The sequence below is a fragment of the Eleutherodactylus coqui genome, chromosome 4 (genome assembly GCF_035609145.1).
Source record: "Eleutherodactylus coqui strain aEleCoq1 chromosome 4, aEleCoq1.hap1, whole genome shotgun sequence".
Classification (NCBI taxonomy): domain Eukaryota; kingdom Metazoa; phylum Chordata; class Amphibia; order Anura; family Eleutherodactylidae; genus Eleutherodactylus; species Eleutherodactylus coqui.
This window is the reverse complement of record NC_089840.1, coordinates 100,195,874-100,217,518: the sequence shown is the minus strand read 5'-3', so window position 1 is coordinate 100,217,518 and position 21,645 is coordinate 100,195,874. Positions and strand designations below refer to the sequence as shown.

General features: G+C 41.5%; 1 protein-coding gene across 2 annotated transcripts in view; it reads right to left on the bottom strand.

Moving 5' to 3' along the window:
• STS (steroid sulfatase) overlaps positions 1 to 21,645 on the bottom strand; it is a 327,127-nt gene that overhangs the window by 240,966 nt on the left and 64,516 nt on the right. Inside the window, exon 1 of one of the 2 annotated variants that reach the window (XM_066599920.1) lies at positions 7,812 to 7,857. The exons of the other annotated variant lie outside the window; for it this stretch is intronic. The gene's annotated coding sequence lies outside the window, so the exon portion shown is untranslated. Of the gene's footprint in view, positions 1 to 7,811; positions 7,858 to 21,645 lie in introns of those variants that run through there. 2 annotated transcript variants of the gene reach the window in all.

Sequence of the window (21,645 nt, the reverse complement as noted above, 5' to 3'; positions counted from 1 at the left end):
TATGCCTTATGGGCGGTCCACACCATTGCTGGGTCTGTTTGTGGGATGGCATTGAATTTAAAGTATTCAGTTAATGCTTCTTGTATTTTTTCCCTGTATTTGGGAATGCTCATTAAATAAGTGTTATTCCTCCATGATTTAGTCGGTGCTCCAAGGCCCCTTACATTCAGTGTTGTTATGATTGGTGCGTGGTCGGACCAAGTAGCCGTCCCAACCTCCGCTTTTTGTATTGATGCTAAGAGTTTCCTCTCAACTAGACATAAGTCTATGCGCGAGAAGGATCTGTGTCTATTTGAATAGTGTGAGTATTCTTTTGCAGAGGCGTTGGAGCACCGGAACGTATCATAAAGCGCATTTTTGTGTAGCCATTCTCCCAGGGTGGCATTTCTTTTAAGTTTTGGGTTTGTAGTGTCGAGTTCTCTATCAGGTACTAGGTTGAAGTCACCATTTATCATTATTGGACCTTCCGCTACTTGGTTAATTTTTTTTTTGAGTTTGTTAAGAAAATTAATTTGCTTTGAATTTGTTACATATGTGTTTACTAAGGTTATTTTTGTATTCCTAAGGGAACCTACTAAGATTAAATAGCGACCCTTCGGGTCACCAATCTGTTTATCGATGGTGAACGGAGCTCTGTCTCGGAATGCCACCATCACACCCGCCTGTTTTTTTGGGGCACAAGCAAATAAGACCTGCGGAAACATTCTATGGGACATTCTGCTTTTATCTACTTCTAACAAGTGGGTCTCCTGGATACACATAATGTCAACATTTTGCATAATTGCCTCTTTCCACGCAGATCTTCTCTTGAATGGCGAGTTCAAGCCGTTGGCGTTAAGCGATAGGACTTTCACCGCCATGTGGATGGTGGGTGGCGGCAAAGTTGGAGACTTGGGAATTCCTGTGATGCGCGAATGCCTGAGGAAACAAAATAACAAAAAAAAGAGAACCAAACAATATCCTCATTTTGTATAGGGCCAGAACACACGGATGCGTTTGGCGTGAAAGTCAGAATGTTGAGGATTAAACTGACAAATACAGGGCAAGTTAGAACTTGCATTTTTCGGTGGGGGGAGAAAAAGTTCAGCTGTCTGGAGCAGGCACTTCATGAGACGTTGTTTAGTATCTATTGGAGGTGAGGTCTTCTGAATCATTGCGGGGGTGAGGAGCTCCGGCTGGTGTGATGCTGGCGTCTGTTTTTTTCTGTGTTGGCGTTTGTATAGGATAAATTTTGCAGTGTAATTCCCCAAGAGTTTAGGGTGTCTGTCGCAGATTTAGGGTCTTGGAGGATATGGGTCCTTCCTTCTTTTGTAACTATAATTTTTGTGGGAAATCCCCATTTGTACTGGATATTGGCTTTTCTTAAGGAGGCAGTGATCGCTGCGAAGCTTCTCCTCGCTTCCAAGGTGGATTGCGATAGGTCAGCGAATATTCGCAATTCAGAGTATGGGTTTGGCAGGGGTTGGAGCTTTCTTGTTGCGTTCATTAGGGCTTCTTTTGCGCCAAAATAATGAATTCGAGCTATAACGTCTCTGGGGTATTCCTCTTTAAGGAATTTTGGGCGCGGTAATCTGTGGGCCCTATCTATCTTGAATTCTTGCATTGGCGTGTTGGGAAGCATGGTCTGCATAAATCGTGTAATGTAGTTTACGATTTCCGCATTGGAGACATTTTCGGGTATCCCTCTTATTTTGACGTTGTTGCGTCGATTTCTATCCTCTAAATCGGATAGTTTGAGTTGCAGTTTGTTAACTTTTTCTTCTAGATCGTAGTGGGAGTCGATTAATGAGTTATGCGAGCCCACCACTTCCTCCAGTTTTTTATCATGTTTTTCTATTTTGTTGTTAATGTCCCGAATGGAGGAGTTTACTGTCGAGGTTAACATTGAAATGTCTGCTTGTATGGTGTTTCTCAGCGCCAACACTATTTCCTTTATATACAGCTCAGTCACTGGTTTGTTTGATGCAGTGAGGTTATCTAATTCTTTGTCGGCTCCTTTTTCATGGAGATAATCAGCTCCTGAAACACTTTCAGCATTTTGAGACATCTTCTGCCTCTGTTTTTCTGGGCTGCTTGTGGGGGTTCTTAGTGTGTGTGTAAGAGCCCCCTTGGCATTGTTTTTCCCCCCATTCACTGCTCTGTCTTTTGAGCCTCCCATTGTGGCTGTGTTATACTGTGAGCCTCCTGCAGGGTTATCTGTTTCTCTCTCCTCCGCTATCACATGTAAATGTTCAGCCTCCGGATCACTCTCAGCAGTCTGAGATATTCTCAGCTTCTGCTTTTCTGGGCTGCTTGTGGGGGTTCTCATTATGTGTGGCAACGTGGTCAGCGCCATTTTGGGTGCAGGGGGTCCCTTGGCAATGTTTTTCCCCCCATTCACTGACCTTTCTCTTGTGCCTTTCGGTATAGCTGATGTGTGCTGAGAGCCTCCGGTCGCTCCGGCAGAGCTGTCAGATGCAGTCTCCTCCGCTGTGGTTTCTAGTGCAGAGCGGCTGTCAGTCACTTGCTCCCGGTCCCTGCGGGCTGCTGGCAGGATCTCCTGTGCGGCCATTGCAGAGGGGGACCCACGTGCCACAAAGAAGGACTCCAGCTTTGTCGGCACTGGTTTTGAGCCTCTCCTTCTTGCTGACATGCTGTCCTGGTAGGTTCGTTTATCTGCTTTTGCGGTTTTCCACCTCCAACAGTGCTTTTTATGGCTAGAAGTGCCTGTTTCCAAACGGAGCCTAAAGATTTGCTGCCGTTCCGGTGCCTCTCCAAGCCACGCCCCAAGTTTATTATTATTAATAACATTAACCCACTCCAGTAATAACATTAACCCCCCCCCAGTAACAACATAAACCCCCCCAACCCCAGTACCAGCCCCCCCAATAACAACATTAACCCCAGCAACCCATATACTCATCTCCTCATGGTACTGGTGTATCTTGGGGTGGAAAAGTGCAGGGATGTAGGAATGTCCCTGTCACACCCCTAGCTGCCCACTGGCTGCTTTTCTCCAGGTCCTTGAATGTCCTTTAGATGCGTCTTGCATGTCACCTGGCTGTGCCTCTGCTCAGTCTCTGCTCCTGGCAGCATTCCTCCAGCTCCTTTAGCAGCGTCTTGCATGTCCCCATTACCGATGTGATTTCCAGCCAGAGAGCCACAGCACCCCTGGCAGCCTCTCGCGGCACACCAGGGTGCCACTGCACCCCGGTTGGGAATCACTAGTGTATAGCACCTCACCATACCTTGCAAATCTTCAGCCCGTTTACCTTCAGTATCAGCCCATTATTTGTAGTATTTAAGCTCGTTGTAGCAGGTCCTTCACCCCTACTGTTTCCATCAATTAATTACTAGATGCAACCATAGTTTTTGTTTCTGTTAACTCTTGTTTTGTAAGCGTTGCGGAATATGTTGGCGCTATATAAAGATTATTGTTGCCATCTGAAGGCCCATTAGTGAGCCTAGGATTTGCTGGCCTGAATTTTGTTCTGAATGTGCATCTCCAGCTGGCACAGTTCTAAGCAGGCTCGAGGCCACGTCTTACATTTTTTTCAGTAGGCTCTCTTCTTTCCAGTCCATAAGGTCTTTTAGCTGTGTGGTGTCTTGGAAGAGTGAGGACTGTATTAAAGTAGATACACAGCAGCAATTGAAGGCAAAAATTGTCCTCTGGGGCTCTGAGAACCTTCCATAGGCAAGTAGGGAAATGCAAAAGCCAGAACCAGTCCGGATCAAGATCCACATTACATCCAGCAAAATTACATTTTCCTGGCAGCATAAGATGTATTAAGAAGTTACTCTTTATTCCTCCATAATAAAATAGCTGGCGACATTTCGACCTATGTAAACAGGTCTTTATCAAGCCCAGTTTACATAGGTCGAAACATCGCCAGCTATTTGATTATGGAGTAATAAAGAGAAAATGTTTAATAAATCTTATGCTGCCAGGAACATGTATTTTAGTTAATCGAGTGAGGACGTCTGCTTAGTGATCTTTGCCAGTGGGATGTCTACCTTGGGCATGGTTTCCCAGTTAGCATAATCTTGCTCTTAGAAGGGATAGCACCTTTTAATACCCTTAAAGACTAAGGGGCCCTCTTCAGGTCTACTTCATTCCTTCTTGATTAACTTCTGGATATTGCTATGAGCAGGGAATGTATGTCTATGTCTCTCGTCCAGCCGCCTAGAAATTTTATCCTGGATAGCTTTGTTTTTTCAGCTCTTCCATATTAAGGGTAGCCCACACTGTATTTAATAGCCATGAGCCCCATGGACCAGCAGCGTCAGGAGGAGGAGAAGATACCACACAGCCCTCACATATAACTGCCTTTGCCACGGTGACGAGAAATCCACCCTGGGAAAACTGCCCCTACAGCAACCCGGGAGATAATCCTCAGGAAGGGAAAACCGCCCCTGCTGCCTCCGATGTATGGTGAGTATAATGCTTCTTCATGCCAGTAACACCTGAGAGCTCGCAGCACCTCTCTGGATACCTGCCTACTGACAACACTGAGAAGGGTATGAAAGGGCAGGAGCATTAAACCTCTGTATTTGCTGTCCAACTTTGGAGGAGGCAATCTCAGTTGGTGCTGTCATGGAGACAAAGGGGGGGGGGTGTACATTTGGTACTACAATGTCTGTAGAAGTATTAAAATAATGCCTTATTTATCCTGTAAGATGAATGCGATCAGGGAAAAAAACACTTTTTAATCATCCTGTCAAAAAATAAATACATAAAAAGCAATCAAGAAGTCATTTGTACTTCAAATGCATACCAATAGCAGCTATAGCTCACTTCACAAAAAACAAACATCCGTATTAATGGAAAAATAAAAATTATGGAAATTAGAAGACTGCAATTAAAGCAAACATTGCTTTTTAGCAAACCTTTTTATATTTTTTAAAGTGGTAGAAAAAAAAATCAAAATTTTATAGTGATATTAAAACACTGACCCACAGAATAAAGTTGCCATGTCATTTTTATAGCACTGACAGTGGTAAAATATTACCCACCAAAAAATTGCAACGTATTTTTTCATCCATTTAAACACACAAAAAGTTATAAGCTTTTCAATACATTAGATGGTACATTGAAAGGTACCACTAAAAAAATCTAACTCGACTGTCAAAAAATACCATATATACTTGAGTATTAGCCGACTCGAGTATAAGCTAATTGCTAAAACTTATTGACTCGAGTATAAGCCTAGCTATACTCAAGTATATACTTAGTAAAAAAAAAAAAGTAAAAAAACTTCCAGCCAGCGTATGTGTCTCTGGCGCGATGGTCTTCTCAGCGGTGCACTTCTACGCACTGTCATCTCCCTGCTCTGCTTTGAATTTCCCTGCCGCCAGCGCTGTGTAACCAAGCGCTGTGATTGGGTCGAACGCCAGCCAATCACAGCCGGCACTTTATCATTTTCATCTAGCGTAGAAGATTTTCAAAGTAATTTTATGCAGCTATGCTTTCCAAAGGAAAAAAGATATTTATGGAAATTGTTCTAATTCAGTTTTCTGCAACTGTACTTCATTTAGTAGAGTTTAAACTGCTGATAGGTCCCCTTTAAGCTGTGGTTGGTTCCAAGGCATGATGGAATTCATAAAATTTGAATTTCTATACTGCCAGAAAGAATATCACTGAACATAAATAACTCATTGTCAAAGTATAATAGTTAGAAATGTATGAAATACCATATTGTTCTGTAGAGTAATATTTATTCTAGTTAAAATCTAAACTGTATACATAAAACAAAAGGAGAGGTTTCATAAGCCAAATTAATATTCAGAATTCTTACACTGTATTCCGCTCCCTGATAACAGCTGGGTATGAAGAGCAGAGCGGTCCAGCTCTGTTTTCTTTACCTGGCACGTTGAGCTCGGCTGTATAACAGCCAGGCGCTCCGTGCAGAAAACAGCTGGATGCAGAAGGCAAGCATGGACACCCCACTTGTCTTCTGTATACTCCACTCCGAGCGCTCGGCTGTATAACAGCCAAGCGCTCGGATCGGGGAACAGCTGGATGTAGAAGACAAGCATGGACATCCCGCTTGTCTTCTGCATCCTCTGGTGGCAGTGCAAGGTGATCGCTCATCTTGAGCAATCATCTTGGGTTGCAAATGACACAATGATTACACAAGCGATAATCGCTGTGTCTAAATGAACCTTTAGCACTACGAGGATATGCTTTTGCCACATTTATTAATGGTGTTTAATGAATCAATGCATGAAGGCATACTTCCACCATCAATGCTATGATTCTTTAGGAAATCTTGACTCCTATCGTTTAACCACTGATGTTAAAATCTTGGTGAAAGTACTTGAGAATATATTACTTTTAGTAATGACTCATTAAATACATGAGGATCATTCCAACTTTATGCCAAACAGATCAACTTCTATTAATTTAAGGAGCTTATATCAATCTTCAGGTGGATCATAGAATGGTGAGAAATTTGTAGCATGGGTTAAACTGCTCTATTAATTGCCAGGGGCAACAATGAGTGTAAATGTTCCTATTTCTAAAAGGATGGTGCTAGATAGGGAAATAAGGCAGGGGCATCTCCTGTCCTCTCCTCTGCCTTGGAAATTGAGCCCCTGGCTGGTTTGATATGGCAAATAGTTTGATTGTAGTATGGAGAAATTGAGAAAAGAATCTCACTACTTGCAGATGATCTGTTGCAAACAAAGGATTTGAGTAGAGTTGAGCGAACATGCTCGTCCGAGCTTGATGCTCGTTCGAGTATTAGCATACTCGATGGTGCTCGTTACTTGAGCGAGTACAACGCCGAGTTCGACCACTCCCCGTTTTGACCCCTCACCGCATTACCACTTTCTGCTGTGACGTGCCAGTGTCCGCATGTCCACAGCAGTATGTGGCAGGGAGAGGGGAATAGGGGGAGAATTAAAAAAAAAAAAAGCTTGGCATCGGGCGGGTGAAATACAAAAATGCTCGGGTCTCCCATTGACTTCAATGGGGTTCGTTACTCGAATAGAGCTCTCGAATATTACGAAAAGCTCAAATCGAATAAAGAGCACCCGAGCATTTTGGTACTCGCTCATTCTCTAGATTTGAGTATGTCAATGAATTCTATAACATCCATTTTTCATATACCAGCAAGATGTGTGTCATGTATCAACTGGGGTAAATCTATGATTCCTTGCAGTTAGACTATTCATTGGAGCATACTCAATTACAAATAGTTAAGTAATTCAAATATTTGGAAGTTGTGGTACCTTTTATGTCACAAGACTTTCTGCAAATCTACTTCCATTGTTACAAACGTTTGAGGATTAAATCAAGATCTGAAATAGTCCCCATTGCTAATATTTAGCAGCGTAAATATCAAAATAATTTTGATGCCACAACTCCTTTATATATTGCAAAACTCACTGGTTTAGATTTCGTCACAATATATTTTTAAACTCCATACAATATTTAGTAGTTCATCATGGAATAAACAAAATAGAATAGGTGAAACCTATAAAAAAAAACAGCGCTCCAGATAATACAATGAAAGCGTGAAAAAAACTGAAGAACTTACTTCACAAGGGTGCCTCAGATGAGTGCACCCCTAATCCAGTAGGACCTTAAAACCACTTATGGTTGGATAGAAAACAAGCTAGTGGACTCCACAAGGTGCAGTAACAAGTCCTTTTATTCAGATGAAATTGCTGTGATGCATTTCAGCCTACAGTTAAGCCTTTTTCAAGCATACAAACAGAAGGACAAACACATTTTTTATAATATATATATATATATATATATATATATATATACACACACACACATACACACAAAAATATATACACACACACATATTTCAATCAATTACCTGATAGAGCTCAAAGACGCATGTTGCCGGTGTTCAGGAATGGGGGCGTCTAATGATGATGCCACAAGTATTCCGTGTGTCGCGTCCTTCCATCCTAATGGAACGCAAAATGTGTTCCATTAGTGGGCGCGATAATATAAGTGATGCTACTCGTCACATATAGTCACAGAGAAGGCGTGGTCAAATTCTGTCCACGTAAAGTGGTTAGGTCCGGAGCTGATCAGCATTTAAGTGGAGGCATAGTTTCCTATCACACAATATGACGTGGTTACGTACTTGGTAGGGAGGGTGTTCTGTGTGCGTTCCACTCTGGAACGCCATAGTGTGACTAACGTTATGTCATCCCATACATCTTACAACAAAAAGCCCCAACAATACAACATCTCGGTATCATTGAGTGTCTAACAATGTCATACCAAGACCCCAGGCTTCCATACCACCCCAAATGAATATTAGAAGTGGTACCAAATATACATATGGCATTCCAAGAGAATCACGAGATGCATATCATTTGGATCAGTCTCTGTCTCCCACCATCGACTAAACAACCCATATATAAACCCCTAACAAAATCCATGACCCCTAATCCTCCTAATTCTAGGATATTGGGTGTTCTTAACACTGATCAGAATAATACTCATTTACATCTGATTCACAGAATCGTGAACCTTTAGATCTCTCAGCCTCACACTAAGTAACATCATCCTCCTAAACCTCCAATTATTGCACATAATCCCATAACCTCCTTCATATAATTGATGATCCTGTAAATCAGAATGTTAATCTCATACACAGGATAAGGCTTTGGAACATAATACAAATCCAGACAGTACAGGTTGTCAAGATAGACCTAACCTAAGATGTAGAATCTGATTGCATAACTGACGTGATAAGTTCTAATACCCCTGTAACCCCTTCAAACCAAAAGGTTTTATTAGGACTAGGAAACTCTCACTCTGCCTTAGAATTGGAGATATCAACGAACAAAAACAAAGCAACCCGGAGCTCCTCATTACCCCTCCAATCCAGACTCAAATTTACAACGAAAATCAATCCAACACAACCCAAAATTACACAGTTTTATCGACACTCAATGGGGAGTCCCTCTACATAAAGTTTAAAAGGAAACACAAAGGAATAAGTAAAACAAGTGGGGAGAACACCACACAAGAAAATCACAACACCGTCGACCAATAAAGAAGGTCTAATTTCGAAGGATGATGCTGTAAAGTTGGTTATTTTTAATCTTTCACAATTCATCTTAAACAAGGGAGAAGCAGAAGTCCTCTCAAAGGCATTGTCGTTCAACCTATCAAGTGAACCAGAATTATTTGAGCTGTTTGTAGATATCAATTGGTTTGTAAGGAAATTAACCCTTAAGAGATTCTTCATGCACAAATGTTTTAAAGATGTAATAAAGGACAATGAGGACAGCATATATCCAGATGCTGAAAGTATTCTAGAAGCCCCTATAACCACAAACTTGAAACCCGAAGTAACTTCTACCCGATAGAATATAAAGGTCCATATGTAGATACCTCCAATAATAAAGTGATGGAGGATCTCAAAACATTGACAGAGAAGGAGAAGAAACCTAGCAGCAAGAGGAGATACATGAATGGAAATTTAAATTCGAAACAGGCACTTATCAAAACTCTGTCTAGGAATAAGGATTTAATTATTAAAGGGGTAGATTAAAGGGGTTGTCCCGCGACAGCAAGTGGGGTTATGCACTTTTGTATGGCCATATTAATGCACTTTGTAATATACATCGTGCATTAAATATTGGCCATACAGAAGTTATACACTTACCCCCTCCGATGCTGGCATCCCCGTCTCCATGGCGACGACTGAAGCCTTCTTCTCTGGTCGCCGCAACAGTCGGCGCTTGCGCAGATAAGAATCCTCTGCTGGCTGTGTCCGGGCTCACGAGCGGCGTCCTGGCTCCTCCCTCTTCTCCGTGTCATTGTAGCTCCGCCTCCATCACGTGGTGCTGATCAGCCAATGAGGTGGCTGTAATCGGCAGTGGAACGCAAGACTGGAGAAGAACATCCACGGTGCACCATGGGAGAAGACCCGCGGTGCACCGTGGGAGAAGACCAGCGGCGCCATCTTTGAAAGAAGAATCTTCAAAGCTTCAGAACGGGGATCCAGGTAAGCGAATTTTTTTTTTTTTTAAATAACAAATGGATTCGTTTTTACTGTGCACAATGTGGGGGTCTGTTTAAAAAAAACAAATTAGGTTTCGGCGCAGGACAACCCCTTTAAGGTAACATAGTATGTAAGGCCGAATGAAGACAATGTCCATCTAGTTCAGCCTGTTTATCCTCCTAAGTTGTTGATCCAGAGGAAGGCATAAATATTTACACCCTAAAACTAATACTTAGTTGCTGCGTCCTTTGACTTTATGACAGCATTTGGTCTTTTTTGGGTAGGTGTCTATCAGCATGGCACATCTTGACTTAATCTTTTCCCACTATCACTAGAAAAAGCGCTCCAAATCTTTCAGATTATGAGGCCATCTTGTATTTACAGCCCTTCTTCAGGTCAACACAAATTTTCAATGTTATTCTGGTCTGGGGTCTGGCTGGACCATTCCAAAACCTTGATGATCTTCTGGCAAAGCCATTCTTTTGCTGATTTGGAGATATGCTTTGGATATTTATCATAGTGAAAGGTGAAATTCTTCTTCATCGTCAGCTTTTTGGCAAAGGCCTGAAGGCTTTCTGCCAAAATTGATGGGTATTTGGAACGGTTCATAATTCCATACACCTTAAATGGGTTCTGTCATTAGAAAACAATAATTCTATACTCAACTATTCCTCCACTGTCAGTCTGCTTAGCGCATCTTCTCTCCGACGATCTTCTCCTGGCTCATGCAGTTTCCTGGACGATTCTTCGTTTTCTGTTGACAAAGCATCCATTCTCCACAGTCTCCTTCTTGCAGGCAATGTACACTACATCACTAGGGAGTGCGGAGCTCTTGCAGAGACGGTGCATGTGTGCTGCAATTCTGCGGTAGTATATGAACTCTCCCAGTGAGGTAGCAGGCATGTGCAGTCTCGGCAATAGATCGGCATTCCTTCCTAGGCAGTAAACATTACATCACTAGGGAGTGCTGAGCTCTTGCCGAGACAGTGCATGTGCGCTGCAACTCTGCAGTAGTATATGAACTCTCCCAGTGAGGTAGCATGCATGCGCAGTCTCGGCAATAAATCGGCATTCCTTCCTAGGCAGTGAATATTACATCACTAGTGACATAACCTACACTGACCTGCCGGAAGGAGACTACAGAGAATGGATGAGTCACAACAATTAAAGGATCCAGCTGGCTTGCAGTGAGGGTCCCGGGGTCCTGGAGAAGTTAAGAGTAGAAGATGCTTGGAAAATGCTGCCTAGGGAGAAATTAGTTTTTGGTTTTTTTTAAATGACAAAACCCCTTGCACCAAACACACCTTTTGGAATCATGGTCTGATGGGGTCAAAGCTACATTTTTTGGTCATAACAAATTCTTATATATACTTTTGGCAAACTTGATGTAGGTTTTGGCAAAACATAGCTGGGCTTGGAGGTTTTTCTTCGTTAAGAAAGGCTTTCATCTTGCCACCCCACAGCCCAGATTATAAAATATGGTAGATTGTTGAGACATGCACTACACATTCAGTACTTGCCAAAAATTCCTGCAGCTTTTTTAAGTGTTCATGTAGGCTGCTTGGCAGCCTTCTAAACCAATTTTCTTCTGGTATATTCACCAATTTCTGAGGAACATCCAGTTCTTGGTCATTTTGTGCCAAATGTAACCTACTTCTTGATAACCATCTCCACTGTGTTCCATGGTAGATGTAATGCCTCAGAAATTTTTTGGTACCCTTCTTTTTGGCTACCTTTGAACTATCAAATCCCTTTGATCTATTGTAAGCCCTTTATGGACAAACTAAAAAAAGGTCAGGAAAAACCTACTAGAAGAGCTGAACATTATATGGGGTAAATCAGAATCATTGTAAATGGCAGCTGCGTACAGACTACTATTTAACATCAGCTTAAATGTGATTGGCTAATTCTGAACACAAACCAATCCACAATTACTGTATAAAGTGGTGTCCACACTTTAGCAACCACATTATAGTTTTATTTTTCCACACTAAAAGATTTCAGTTTGTTTTTTAATTGAATTTTACAGTTAACATTGAAGGTGGACATAAATCAGAAATGATTCATCTTCGTCAGATTTTTCAACATGATAAAACTGCATTTTAAACAGGGGTGTGTACACTTTTTACACCCACTGAATAACAGATAGTTCACATCAAGTACTAGTTCCATTGAAGTATTGTCAAAAAGCTTATGAGATTTGGAAGGGATGAGGGAGAGAGGTGAGAAGGTGGAGAACAGTTCAGTCTTTTCTTCCACGTGCAGAAAACTAGGATTAATATTACTGTTATTCCCTTTTCTATGAGTCCATCATGACAGCACACATGGAGGTTGCCCTTTGACCCCAGTGGGACAGTAAGAGGAAAGTTCCCACTGCCATTCTCCGGTGACTTCAAATTATCACAACTGATATATGGCCCAATCTCTTGTTGCTGAAAAAACAACGTATTGTTATGTTACATGCATAGTATACGGTAATTATCAGGGTGGGCAAGTATGTGCTGTCATGATGGACACATGGAAAACAGATTAATGGTAAGATTAATCCTAATTTTACCATTCCGTCCATCCTGACAGCACACATGAAGGCAATACCAGATTATAATGGTAGCATTAAGAGGGCTACAGCCTGGAGGAGCTCCTGCCCAAAGGCCAGTTCCCCACCAAAATGGAGATCCGAGCAATATGCTTAGAAAATGTGTTAATGCTAGACCAAATGGCAGCTTTTCAAATTTGCTCTGTTGAGGCTTCACTGCGTTCAGTCCATGAGGAGGTGAGAGCCCCCATAGAGTGGGATCTTTTTCCCCTCAGGGGGAGGCAGGTCTCTGCCTTTACATGCCTCTTGGATTGATGTCTGACTTTTAGCAGCCCAGCTGTCAGCTTCATCCTGTGAATCTCTTGACAGATTACTGGGCCCTTGGACATAAAGTCCTGCATGAGAGGCAGCGGGCTCAGAGTCTGAACTGTCAGCGATAACAGGAACCAAGGTCTTTTTGCCGACGCTAGGGCAATAAAGGTTACCCTGGTTGTTTCAAATTTTTTATAGGGCTCGGGGGATTAGGGAGAACTAAGCATATGCCTTTCGCGCTCATGTCCCATTTTTGGGACACGGCATCCAGTGCCAAGGGATTGTCAGCTGGGTTTAGGGAGCAGAACCTGTGGTACTTTAAGTTCTCCTTGAGGCAAAGAGGTCCATCTAGGGCTTACTCCACTGAGACATTAATTGATTGAATACTTCTGTGTTCAGATACCATTCCCCTGGGACTAATTTCTGTCAGCTCAGAAAATTAACTGGATTGTTTTCGAATCCTTTTAAATGAATGGCCAATAAGGATTTTATTTTGCCTTCCGCACAGGAGACTATTCTCTGTGACAGATGTTGGAGACGTGGATGTGTCTGGTGCTGCCCTGATGGTAAATAAAAGACATTGCTGTAATAGTGGAAAAATATTTTAACATGTTTCCAACATATGTTCTCTGATTGCATCAATGTCTTCCATACTGCTTTAAGTTCCCTAGTATTTGAGTATTGAAAGTGGACGTGGGAAGGCCAGGAAACACAAAGTTTAACTGCCAACTGCACCCCCCAACTAGACTGTCTTGCATTGGTGGTTACGAAAATAAATGGGGATAAGGACCACTGAACCCCTTTCTTCAGGTTTCAGGGTGACTGCCAGCATTCTAGACATTTTCTCAATTGGGTGGATGATTCAAGCTTCTTGCACAAGGGACCATCTGCAGACAAGCGGTCAACTGACCCAGTACCTTATTGGCTTCTCTTAGGGCGAGCACCCACTGGCGTTTTTTTACCTGCGTTTTGCGTTTTGCGTTTTTCCTGCACAGGCATAGAGATAACATGTGTTCCTGTCCACTGGCGTTTTTTTTGCATTGCGTTTGCGTTTTTAACATAGGAACTGTCAGTTGCATATGTGTCCTTATTTTTCTCCTAATGCACCCATGAAAGTCAATGGAAATTAATGGAAAAGCCGCGAAAACGCCGCGAAAAACGCTGCGTTTTTTTCCCGCGGAAAACGCAAACGCCAGTGGGTGCTCGCCCTTATGTATACAGAAACCTTCTCTTCAATCTCCTAATGGAACGGATATCATCCTTTTTTGTTGGAGGTAAAAAGAAGTAAGTCCTTGATTATCACAGGTTTTCTACATATAACCTGTGAAAAAAAAAAGTGTCTGGGTTTAGGCTGGATTTTTCAAAGTTTATAACCCAACCTAGTTTGGATAAGAGCTTAAGGACTCCTGTCCACGGGCGTTGCGAAGTCCCGCGGCGAATCTCTGCCGTGAGAGCCGCCACATATGAGCAGGAGCTGGCAGATGAATCTCCGCAGTCAGCCTATCTGACAGATAGGCTGACCGTGGAGAACCACGGCAATGCGCCGCATGCTGCAAATTGCTGGCCGTGAGCAGAGAATTGCAATGATTCTCTGCTCTTGGACACGGGGCCAGCGCTTTCCATAGCAACACTATGGAAAGATTCAGACAGTGTGATTCGCCGGCGATTTACCACCGCGAAATCACGCCCGTGGACAGGGGGCCTAACTGTCTGCCCCAGGTGATACTCCATAGAGTCCTATCTATCTGAAAAAAATTAGTAGCTCATCTAAAAAAGGATTAATGTTAATTCCTATTCCACTGACATAGCCAATCAGCTCAGTCATAACTTTGTAAAACACTCTAGGAGCAGTGAATATATGACGGGCAGACAGATAAATTGAAAATGGACAATTTCTAAACCCATTTTAACCACAAATCTAATATATTTTTAGCATGTCGGGTGGTTAAGAATATGGTAGTATGCATCTTTGATAACTATCTCTAAATAAATTCGGATTTGAAGAACATATAACCCTGAGTACAGGACCTTTTGCTGGTCTAGAATGGCCCAGCTGGGGCTGAAAACTGGTTTCACTTTTTAATGCCTGAACCTCTTCTCTGACCATTTGGCGGAGATTATCCATTAAGGATTCCTGCTGCTTCCTATTTTTCGCACAATCAATGCACATTACTTTATCCTTTTCTATATAAGAATTTGGAGTTTCATCCTGCAACAACAGGAGAAGCCATTATACCAAACATTAGACAGCCTGTTAATGAGCTTGTCCAAGTGGATTACTCACAGTTTGTAAGCTTCCCCTGTCACCTTCCATGCTGTCCATAGAATCTTTAAGGAGAACCTTGAGCCGTAATCCCCCTAGAGAGGCTCTCTGGAGTTGTGGCACCTCCTTTTGTTATTAATTTGGCGGGGCCAGACCATGCGACTGATGTCATAGTGACGCAGCATCATCACTCAGCGCCCCTGCAATGGACAACATTGCTCGATGTCGGGCCCATAAACAGGGATGCCATATGAGGATGGGCCCAGCAATCCGGAGACCACCAGCGCTAGCTCAGCGGGCGCAGGGTCATATGCTTTATCGTGTCGGTAAGCAATCTTTCAGTCATCCTCCATCACCCTATGGTGGAGTTCCTCTGTGGCTGATGGGACAGAAGGAACACTGAAGAATGGTGGTGGCCTTTTGAACTTTTTTCTTCCTGTCCCATCGGGGTCAGAGGGCAACTCTCATGTGTGCTGTCAGGATGGACGGAATGCTTAATTTTGTGTTATTGAGGAGGGGAAGATTATGATTTGTTTAAATATCATTATGACCGATTATATTGTTTGTGTGGGTTAATAATGTATTATGTATATTACACTTATGTATATGGGTATATAATGGTCATGAAATTAGGTGAGGGAGAGGGGTAATTGTGTTAAAAAATAAATTTCAATAAAAATATTTAAGAAAAAAACCCCAAAAACTGTTTAACTTGAGTACTACATGACTGCATACTATTAATAAAAATAATGTCTTATACCATCTTGAAAAAGATGCTTGTTCAGTGTTGAATCATAATGGATTTTAACTCCTTGAATTGCCATTAATTTATTTCTGTGACTATAAAATTTTGTTGTCAGCGGTTTTACAAATCCTATTCACACACCTATTCCGAGATTAAGAAAATAAGAAGGTAAGGATTCCCAGAACACTGGACAATCATGAATTGGTTTCCATCCTATCAGCCTGTAATTAGTGTTGCGTATATCACAACCAAAACAGGTGAGAAGATTTCTATTTTTCCCTATAATCTGTGGTCTTTTATAGTATTGCACTATGGACACCCCTCGTATTATTTTAGTTTTCTCTAATGGTTCTTTTCTTACCTAAACAATAGGGAATTCTGGTATAACTAATTTCATTGCTACCTGCTCAGATTCTCACAGTTGTTGAATTATGTTGTACAATGAACATGTAATGGTTTTAACTAACATCACACAAAGCCTTTAAGCGTTTGTAAAGACATAGAACTAACCATCCATCCCTTCTCTAAAGAACTAGATACTGTTGTTTAATCTCATTTATAACCTTACAGCAAACATAAGAAGCCTCCAAGGGCTGCTTTTATGGTGTCGCTACAAAGAACTTTAAACTGCAAGTTTACTTTTGAGCAAAGTAAATATTGCTGATGAAACATTGATCGTGTACGTTTTTCTATTAATACACTTCAGGGCACATTGCTTTTCAAAAATTCAGTCTCTTCCCAAAAAATCTGATACACCATTCCACATTACAGCATTTAGTTGTATACAATTACTTGTACCTGCCTCCAGTCTATCTTTAAGTTACTACTACTGACATGTTAGTTGATCATTGAGTAAGAAAGCTAATTCAAGATGCTATGTATAAATGTCAAGATAAAATATTCTTTGAGTTTCCAAGGAATATATGAAAAAAATGTTGCATTAAGGTGTATTGTATTAATAGAACCACTATGGATGGAATTGGTTGGGGGAATAAAATATTGAGCAATTTGATCTTCAAATGCTACAAATATGCATCAAAAATGGGGTACTTTCTATAGCATGAGCATCAGATTTCTACTAGACACGTTGACAGGGGCATACAGTACCTGCAGAGAACTTAGACATAGCAGTCACATCCAGGCCCTGGTGCCTGACAGGCTGAAGGTTTCCGTTCCATATATGAAGACACCAGTATTATATATAGGTGATCTGCTACAGATTTACAGTAGCACTAGAGCCCAGGAGGTTTAAAGGGGTATTCCAAAATGGACAGCATATGCCGTAAATTCCTGACAGATGTAGGTTCCAACCTCTGGGTCCTGCAATTACGTGGAGAATAGGGGCCCTCTTACCCATCTGCCAACACTGTAGTTTGCCAAAAAAAATTAAAAGGAGAGGTGGCTGTGCATATGCACAACTTTCTCTATTCACTTCTATGTGATGTATGGAAACAGTTGAGCACAGTTGCCGTCACAAACACATGTCTAGCCACCCTCTCCATTCATCTTTTACCTGGATACAGCAACTGCATAGCCAGATGGCTCAAAGGACCCAATTCTCCATAAGGGTGTGGGTTCTCCCAGAGGTGGGACCCACATCTATCAAACACTTATGGCATATCCAATGAATATAGCATTAATGTCCAAGTTGGGAATACTTTAAGATATATCTTTTTCTATTTAAAAGTATCAGTCAGAAATTTCAACAACAAATATGCCACTATACAATTATATAGACATGGGTTAAAAGCTCACTGATTTTAATTTTATTTATTTTTATTTAACTTGGAAGACCCCTTTAACATTGATTAATTGCAATGGCCAAAAACATTAAAACACCATATACTCACCTGCCCCAGCTTTCTGCACCTCTGGTGACACAACTCTGTTCTCCCCGTTGGGTCTTTGTTGACAGGCTGCAGTCAACTGAGGTTTGGGATTGGCTGCAGCCTGTGATACTCTGTCAATAGACTGACTACAGCCTGTCAACACAGCATTTGAGAGAAGAACAGAAGTGTGGAGCTGGAACTGCAGGGAGCTCCGACGGGCGAGTTTAAGCAGCCATTAGTTCTGGCCATGGGCAGCGGGTCTTTTTTTTTCCTCAATATAGCTTGGACAACACCTGTAAACATTTTTTGCATGTATTAAACAGATATATATTTATACACACACACACACACACACACACACACACATGTAAACATACATAAATAAGGACATAGAAATATCACATCCTATAGCCTCAACAGTAATCACTCATCCACACTGGCACAAAGCTTGAATAGCTGCTTCAGTACTAAGCTTTACAGCTTCCATGCACTACTAAACCATCAAACTTTGCTTTTAGGGGTGAATACCTCTAGATTTGGCCCTCGATGGTACATACCATTATTTTTTCCTGAGGGATTCATTAGTAATTCTACAGAGAAAACTGTTACTATATGCCATAATTTGCCAACCCTCCCTTTACAGTCTATAACACATACATTTCACTACATGTATCCCCAAATGTAGAGCCAGAAACTAAAAACATTTGCAAAAAAAAGTCAGAAAAAGGGATTAGAGTTCAACCTCTGCACTGGAACACATTTTCAATTTAATGCTTAATAAAATGAATATCAGTCTTTCCATGCGTGCCTATGAGATGCACATTAAGAATCTCATAAGAATGCATAGAAAACGAAATGCAATCCACAAAGAAGAGTCGGCTTGATTCAGAGTGCTAAAATGCGGTCACTTGGTGCAACTGAAGAAATGGAACACATACTGGTAATTTAAGAAGAAAGTGATTGATAAAAAAAAAGAATGCTATTTAACAGATGTTAATTACAAAGAGACAAAAAGAGTAAAACATTCTGGAAGTGCTTCTTCAAAGGTTTAAATTACACAGTCCGTTATGAGAAAAGTGGAAATCAATCCAAAAAAAGAGAAATCTGATTATTCTTTGAGCCTTCACTTCTATATAGAGTACAAGTTCCTCCTGTCTGTAGACTGTTTCTTCCTTCTCTGCAAAGTTCTCCATACTCAGCTGGAACCCATACAGGTACAGACAGCGGGTATCTCTCCGTCCTTTGTCCCTTGTCCTTTACATTGTTCAACCAGTGAAATTTCTGGGTCTTCACATTCTTTGATTTGTTTCATATTATTGGCCAAATACATTTTTTGCTGTTGCCTGTGGAGTGGCTATCTTTCATATTTTCAGTGCTCACTGTATCAATAAGTATCTTCATACTGAACAAAGAAGCACCAGGGTTTCTTACAACTGATGCAATGAAGGACTTGACTTGGTAATACATATTTAAAAGATCCTGATATTAAAGACTACAGCACGAATTCCGATCTGAGATGGTAATGAAGTCTAAAGCATTGTAAAAGATTACATTTTCTAATTCCTATTTCAGGGTGCACCCATTTGATCACTGGGAATATTCTACTAGAACTAAGTCTATTATGCCAGCTACTGTATGAACTGGAAAAGATTTTTTGTAGAATTTAAGAATAAATTACAGACATTTTAGACAGAACAATTACCGTTCAAAAAAAAAAAAATTCAAACGAGCGAAAGTGAAGAATTATTCAGTCTAAGTGCACGCCGACAACCAAACTATAATCATTCACATTGTTAGTTATTCATTATATGTAGGCATACAAATAATCATTGGCTCATTCGCTTATCGTTCAGTTTAGGCCCAATGTCCACAGACGGATCTGATTTGCATAATCTGAAGATCCGCAAATCAGAATGACCATAGTGAAGAATGGGTGTCCGAACATGAATTAAAGCAAGCGGATTTGTTTTGTGGACCTTTTGGTCCAGAAAGTAAATCGCAGCATGCTTTATTTCAGTGCGGTTCCCACACAGACTGCTTCCATTAAAGTCAATGGAAGCTGCCCGATCTGTGGCCCATCCGCCATTGAATTGTAGATGAGCCTTAGATTCTGCAGGAGTTTAAAAAAAAAAAAAAAACTCAACTGCGCACAGGCGGCGGCTCACCAGATGGCACTTCCGCATACATCTGCAGTGTAGAAAATATTAGGCCCGGACAGGCACGCAGAAGTCCCGGACAGGTACGCAGTGTCCTCGGTTGTGGGCAGGATTGGATTCCTCTGCAGGCTCCCGCATGCGGAATCCGATCCGCTCGTGGACATAAAGCCTTGAACAGCACTCGTTCATCTTTCACATTCACTTATACAGCAAATGTAGAAAAGTCTGTCTGAATGTGTCTGGATCCTTAAAAGAGGAATTCGATGGAACCAAAAGAACAAAATTGCAGACTTCTGTTGCTCAAATCGCCCACCACAATAACTTCAACCATCCTCTCTGTACCAAAAGCTGAAAATGAACGGAAAGCTGCTTAAACAAAGACCTTATTGGTGTTCTATTGAGCAATAGATGTCTATGGTTCCCTTTTGTGGTTCCGCACGAATCCCTGAAAACCTAGGGATTCACAAAACCAAGTGTGAACGGTCTTTAACACTGTAGCTGGCATTTATAGAGTTAGTAGATAAATTAGAATTACATTGCTGGCATTGGTTGGATGAAACGTCTGAACCTGCAGTCAGGTATTGAAATAGTGAAAGATGAATTTGTCATCCCTGTAGTTCTAGTGACGATACAGCAGTACTATCTGCTGCGGAACCCTTGTCTGAGATCCAGGGTATCCAAGCAGCCGTAGCAGGGAAGCATTGTTACAGCATGCACCCTTTGAGCAATATGCTTGTGCCAAAAATGGATGTATTTTGAGAAGCAGCACTTACACGGATATGAATATTAATATAAATAATCTCACATTGATGTCTGACAGCCGAAAGCAGAAAATATTATTTGGAAGCAGTTTCCTTTTCGTTATGTGATGTAACACTATATTCTACATAATTAAATACATTTAACAGGAGTGTATTGAGGAACTGACCCCGTCATAGTAATTTAATTTGACAAATTTAAAGGGCTTAGTCAGCCTTTATATTGAGGATAGGCCATCAGTTTTTAATCAATGGGGTCTGCTGCTCAGGACCCCTGCAGATCAGGCGATGGAAGCGGCCGCACAGCTCGTGCAATCACCACAGCCTCTTCAAAGTTTTATCAGAGCACAATCCTGTTCATACTCAGAACATCTTACTTATGGCGGTCATTGTGAATACTACAGCCTTGACTCATTGAAGTTAATGGATCGAGGCTGTAGGACTCAGTACGGACACTAAAATGTAAATATGGTGTTCTTAGCACTGACAGGATCATGCTCAGATGGAAACATTTAAGAGGCTGCGGCATGCACACAAGCACCACAGCCCCTTCAATTAGCTGATCAGTGAGGATCCAGAGTGGCGGACCCCCAATAATTAGATATTGATGGCGTATCCTAAGGATAGGGACCTTTTAGGGACCAACCCCATGGGACAGAATGACGCTGCAGGATTCAGCCAAATACACAGCTGCAGAATACCACATGACAACTCACAGGTCTAAATGCAGATATTGATGAGCATTTGCAGGCAGGTTTTGACCCTTTCCAAACCACTGTTGGATGTTTGACATGATTGAAGCCTGTACAGCTCTGATGAAAGACATCCAGCATTGCCTTCTTACTGTATATTGCCAGCTTTTTGAGCCTACCCGATGCATCACCTCATGTAGTACTAGCTTTAGAGAGTAGATAATACCGTTGTACAATGGCAGAAAAAGAGTAAGGCACCCAGGATACAAATTGGATCAGAAAGGGTGCATTTTTTTCACTTTGAGTCCACACTAAATTATATATCTATTACATATATACATACACACACATACACATATATATGTATATACATAATCTGCAGGGTGAACGGT